The sequence below is a fragment of the Muntiacus reevesi genome, chromosome 1 (assembly GCF_963930625.1).
Source record: "Muntiacus reevesi chromosome 1, mMunRee1.1, whole genome shotgun sequence".
Classification (NCBI taxonomy): Eukaryota; Metazoa; Chordata; class Mammalia; order Artiodactyla; family Cervidae; genus Muntiacus; species Muntiacus reevesi.
Window position 1 is genome coordinate 158,735,839 of NC_089249.1, and position 6,000 is coordinate 158,741,838.

Here is a 6,000-nt window from a genome sequence, read left to right on the forward strand (position 1 = left end):
GAGGAGAGTAAAATAGTTGGCTTAAAACTCAACATTCAGAAAACTAAGATCATGGCATCTGGTCCCATCACTTCACAGGAAATAGATGGGGAAACAGTGGAAACAGTGTCAGACTTTATTTCGGGGGACTCCAAAATCACTGTAGAAGGTGACTGTGGCTATGAAATTAAAAGATGCTTGCTCGTTGGAAGAAAAGCTATGACAAACCTAGGCAGCATATTAAAAAGCAGAGACATTACTTTGCCAACAAAGGTCCGTCTAGTCAAGGCTATGGTTTCTCCAGTAGTCATGCATGGTTGTGAGAGACTATAAAGAAAGCTGAGCAGTGAAGAATTGATGCTTTTGAACTGTGGTGTTGAAGAAGACTCTTGAGAGTCCCTTGGACTGCAAGGGGATCAAACCAGTCAATCCAAAAGGAAATTAGTTCTGAATATTAATTGGAAGGACTGCTGCTAAAGCTGAAGCTCCAATACTTTGGCCACCTGATGTGAAGAACTGACTCATTAGAAAAGACCCTGGTGCTGGGAAAGATTGAAAGCGGGAGGAGAAGGGGATGACAGAGGATGAGATGGTCGGATGGCATCACCAACTCAATGGACATGAGTTTGAGCAAGATCCGGGAGTTGGTGATGGACAGGGAAGCCTAGCATGCTTCAGTCCATGGGGTGGCAAAGAGTCAGACATGACTGAGTGACTGAACTCAACTGAACTCCCCAAGATAGTTGGAATAATTCTCCCATTCATTAGTCTATGAAATTCAGTTCAGTTCAGTTCAGTTCAGTCACTCAGTCATGTCCGACTCCTAGTGACCCCATGGACTGCTGCCTACCAGGCTCCTCCGTCCATGGGATTTTCCAGGCAAGAGTACTGGAGTGGGTTGCCATTGCCTTCTCCGTGAATCCCAGCACATGGGTTCAAGTCCCAGTCTGAGGTAAACGGTTTTAATTCTTTTAAAGGTTGTGCCCTGTCCCCTTTCCCTCCTGTTTCAATGTGATTCAAATGAGCCATCTCCACCTCTGAATTCCAGGGATGGGCATTGAGACCCTGGCATGGTCAGTAATCACAGGAATTGGTTTAGTGATGGGCATCTCATCCAAATGGAGCAATGAGAGCCTTTCACTGGAACAACTGGGAGGCAGAGGCCATCTCTCCTGTTAGGGAGTTGGGAAAAGAGAGAGTGAAGTTAAAGAATGAAGGCCTGGAACTGACTGGTGGCTTTTGCCAATCAAGGGGAGAGTCCATGTAAGACAGAAGCCAACACTAGTTAAGCGGTGCCAAGAAATGGGGAAGGTATACTGAAGACTTTGAGCACTTGGATTCAGCTACCTTACTTTACATGAGGCAATGAATCCACCCCTCCCCACTTTAAAGCCAATTTGAACTAGTTCTGTTATATGCAATTGAAAAGGTCATATGGTTTTGCATGGTGTTCAGAAAAAAGTCCCAAATTGTTACAGAATCATAGGTTCTGAAATTTGAAGAATCTTTACAGTGTTCTTCATTCATATTCTATAATATAAATCTCCAAGTGTTTGAATCAGGCCTTTGCATGGGTAATTCCAAGGATGGGGTACTCACTACCTACAGAGGTAATCTTCCATTGGGATGGTAGATAGATGTGTTCCCTGTGGGCAGATACTCCAAGATAAGATACTGGCAGAAGCAGGGAGGACCTGAGATAAAAGATAAAGGAGCAATTCAGTGTTGTGGAGCTTTTTCTTCTAATTACAATAAAGAAAAAAAGTAAAAGAAAAAAAGTTCAGTAAGAAGAACAGCAAAAAAAGAGACCACATATTTCTCATTCCTGAGGTCAAGAAGACCTTCCTTACTACACACGCACAGAATGACTCCTCAGGGGCCAAAAAGGGAGGGGGCACCACCCCATAGTAGGTGATGCCACATAGACCTCTGTGCTAGAATCCATCTTGGCTAAGAGATACATGTACACATAGGAGAGGACACTGAGTTATATACCAAATACAGACTCAGATCCAGGCAAAGCAAGTTGACTGGCCAGAGGAAATACAGAAGAGATGCCTCATATAAGTGATTTAAACTACCACAAAGGCATGACTCTCTATCTGAACCCAACCACATCTGTCTCAGTTCAGTTCAGTCACTCAGTCGTGTTTGACACTTTGCTACCGCATGGACTGCAGCACACCAGTCTTCCCTATCCATCACCAACTCCTGGAGCTTGCTCAGATTCATGTCCATTGAGTCGGTGATGCCATCCGACCATCTCATCCTCTGACATCCCCTTCTCCTCCCACCTTCAATCTTTCCCAGCACCAGGGTCTTTTCTAATGAGTCAGTTCTTCACATCAGGTGGCCAAAGTATTGGAGCTTCAGCTTTAGCAGCAGTCCTTCCAATTAATATTCAGAACTAATTTCCTTTTGGATTGACTGGTTTGATCCCCTTGCAGTCCAAGGGACTCTCAAGAGTCTTCTCCAACACCACAGTTCAAAAGCATCAATTCTTCGCTGCTCAGCTTTCTTTATAGTCCAGCTCTCACAACCATGCATGACTACTGGAGAAACCATAGCCTTGACTAGACGGACCTTTGTTGGCAAAGTAATGTCTCTGCTTTTTAATATGCTGCCTAGGTTTGTCATAGCTTTTCTTCCAACGAGCAAGCATCTTTTAATTTCATAGCCGCAGTCACCTTCTACAGTGATTTTGGAGTTCCCCGAAATAAAGTCTGACACTGTTTCCACTGTTTCCCCATCTATTTCCCATGAAGTGATGAGACCAGATGCCATGATCTTAGTTTTCTGAGTGTTGAGTTTTAAGCCAACTATTTTACTCTCCTCTTTCACTTTCATCAAGAGGCTCTTTAGTTCCTCTTCACTTTCTGCCATAAGGGTGATGTCATCTGCATATCTGGTGACACATATCTATGCGCACGTAACTTTTCCCCCAATAAGGCCTTTATTTGTGTCACTACTACTTGTCTCTTTGCTGAAATTTATTTCTGCAAAGCAGACAAGCCAAGATCTTGTCATTGACCCTCACGATCTAGAGATAGGGTTCAGTGCTCTCACTGCTGGGGCCTGACTTCAGTCTCTGACTGGGAAACTTCAAGCCACTGTAGGCCAAGGCCACCGAAGATCACCATCACTGGAGAGTCAAAATCAAAGGGAAGTTTTTTTTCTCATGAATTGGAAGAACTAAATTACTCCCTATGACTGAAACTAAAACAAAAGATGGGAAGACTCTAATCGGATGACCCAAGTGAAACAGGAGGGAAGTGGGCAGAGCACAACTTTTGAAAGAATGACATATCCTGAGGACACAACATAAACCGATTAGAGTCAGATGGGTCCAAGATGGCAGACATGTCAACTTCAACTAGACCTTGATCCTCAATCAGCAAGCTAAATAACACACCTAGAGGCACCATGACAGTTCCAAAGAAAGAAGTAAAAGAAAGTGTTAGTAGTTCAATCATGTCCAACTCTGCATGCAGCCCTATGGACTGTAGCCTGCCAGGCTCCTCTGTCCATGGGATTCTCCAGGCAAGAATACTGGAGAGGGTTGCCATTCCCTTCTCCAGGGGATTTTCCCAACACAGGGATCGAACTCAGGTCTCCTGCATTGCAGACAGATTCTTTATCTTCTGAGTCACTGGGGAAGTCCATGACAGTTCCAAGGCACCATCAAAAGATCAAAAAGTTGGTGGTGGCCCAATTCCTGGAAATTTCCACCCCCTTCCCCAAAATAGTTGAAATAATCCTCCCACTCACTAGCCTATGAAATTACCCAGCACATAAAAACTAACCATGCTACATTTGGGGGCTTGTCACGCTCACTCTGTGATGGTCCACACTCTGTGGAATGTGTTTCTTTGTGAACATATCTACTTCTTGCTTATCACTTTTTCTCTCACTGAACTTTTTCTGCAATGAGATATCAAGAACCTGAACTTCATTAGGTCCTGAAACTAGGTCTGTGATCTCTGTTAGAGGACTGTGGGTTTTGGCTGGGTTCAAGTCCCAGTCACATGGGTTCAAGTCCCAAGCAAGGTTTTGGCCTAGTTCGAGTCCCAGCATGTGGGTTCAAGTTCCAATCTAAGGTAAATGGTTTCACAAGTATTTTGGCCAAATCCATGGCTTTAGAAAGCAAGAGTTTTAAAAAAAAAAATAAAGAAAAGAAAGCAAGAGATTAGGGACTTCCTCAATGGCCAAGTGGTTAATAATTTGCCTGCCAATGCAGGGGTCACTGATTTGATCCCTGGTCCAGGAACTAAGACCCCATATGCTGTAGGGCAAGTAAGCCCATGGGCCATGACTACTGAGCCAGCATACCCTAGAGCCATGCTCTGCAACAAGAGAACCCACTGTAACAAAAAGCCTGTGCACCACAAGGGGAGAGTAACCCCCAGTCACTGCAGCTGGAGAGTAGCCCACATGCAGCAATGAAGAGCCCGTGTGCCATAACAAAGACCCAGCACAGTCAAAAGAAAAAAGTAAAGAAGAGGTTAAAGACAGCTGAGGTTGGGGGCAGGAAGGAACTTAAATGATTTGAATAAGATAAGGGGCATTTTGTTTTGTTTGTTTTTGCTTTTGAGAATTTGAGGGGGCCAGAAAGAGAAGGCTGGAGAGAAAGGAAAGTCAAATAATATGGCATAGTACCAGAAAGGTTTTTAAGAACAATAATTTCTAATACTAAATTTCAAAAGTCTTCTGCAGTTGTGCTAAGTTCTCTCTGTCCCATGAATCTTCAGTAAAGTTTGGTAACAAAGCATTGGAGCAAGCAATTGTTTTTGATGACAAAGGACTGAGGACCAGGTGCAGGACAAGGATTACACACAGGGGATGTGAGGCAATCCATAAGCTAAATTCAGATAGTGGAAGCAGGAATGCAGAGACAGAGGTTATTACGGCAATGTAATTGTCCTGGGGATTTCCAAAAATCTTTGGGAATGTTTCTGGGAATTTTGGGGAATGAGGGTTTGACTAATATTATCTGGGTTTTTCTTTGTTTGTTTGTTCTGTTTTTTTGGCTATGCTAATTGGCTGTGGAATTTTAGTTCCCTGACCAGGGATTGAACCTGGACCCTCAGCAATGAAAGCATGGGGTCCTAATCACTGGACGGCCAGGATATTCCCTTATTTGGTTCTTACGAGGCAGAGAGAACTCCAGCTAACAACAATACTGTACTCATATTAAGATGAAATCAGCCTCCTTAATGCTTCCTCTGTGATCAAAGGCATTTGTCTTTGAGGGCCATAAAGACCAAGGCTATTTCCTTTGCCTCATAAGGCTATAATTTTGTCATCTGGCTTTGGATTCAGAACTAAGATCCCACATGCTTCAGGGAGTGGCCAATAAGACAAAATAAAATAAAACAAAATATGTAATATGAAGGATGTAAACAAGTGATATGGTGATAAAGCAAGTGAGAGGGAGATGAAATGCCAGGGAGTTAGTTATTTGCCACTTTTTATATGGTGGAGACAGGAAGCCTAATAATGTGATATTTGATGAAAGACCTATAAGAAGGGAGGCAGCAAGCCCTGTCTATACTTGGGGAAAGAATGTTTCAGGTGAGAGTAGAACAAGTATAAAGGCTCTGAGGTGGTAGTATGTAAGGTGTGTGTTTGGGTTTTTTTTTTTTTAATTTATTTTTTAATTGAAGGATAATTGCTTTACAGAATTTTGTTGTTTTCTATCAAACCTCAACATGAATCAGCCATAGGTATACATATATCCTCTCCCTTTTGAACCTCCCTCCCATCTCTCTCCCCATCCCATCCCTCTAGGTTGGTACAGAGTCCCTGTTTAAGTTTCTTGAGCCATACAACGAATTCCCATTGGCTATCTATTCTACACATGGTAATGTAAGTTTCCATGTTACTCTTCCCATGCTTCTCACCCTCTCCTCTCCTCCCCCCATGTCCATAAGTGTTTTCTCTGTCTGTTTCTCCATTGCTGCCCTCTAAATAAATTCTTCAGTACCATTTTTCTAGATTCCATACATATATGTTAGAATACAA